Raw genomic sequence first — 262 nt, forward strand, 5'->3', positions numbered from 1 at the left:
CATACAAAGAAACATGTAACTACTAATCCATTGCAATGTGAAAGGGCGCTTATACTACATTGATCCATCAAAGATACTGTAATGGAGAGAAACTTCACTCTAAGATACATTTATGATTAACTCATTTAGCTAAAGAGCAGAGCTAGAAGCTTTATATTAATCCTAGGTCGAACCTGGAAAGGATTCAAACTAAAAAATTAAAAAAAAAAAAAAAAAAAAAAAAAAACAAAATCGATTTCATATGTTATAGGAACATCTGTAA

This window comes from Vigna radiata, chromosome 8 (assembly GCF_000741045.1).
Source record: "Vigna radiata var. radiata cultivar VC1973A chromosome 8, Vradiata_ver6, whole genome shotgun sequence".
Taxonomy (NCBI): Eukaryota; Viridiplantae; Streptophyta; class Magnoliopsida; order Fabales; family Fabaceae; genus Vigna; species Vigna radiata.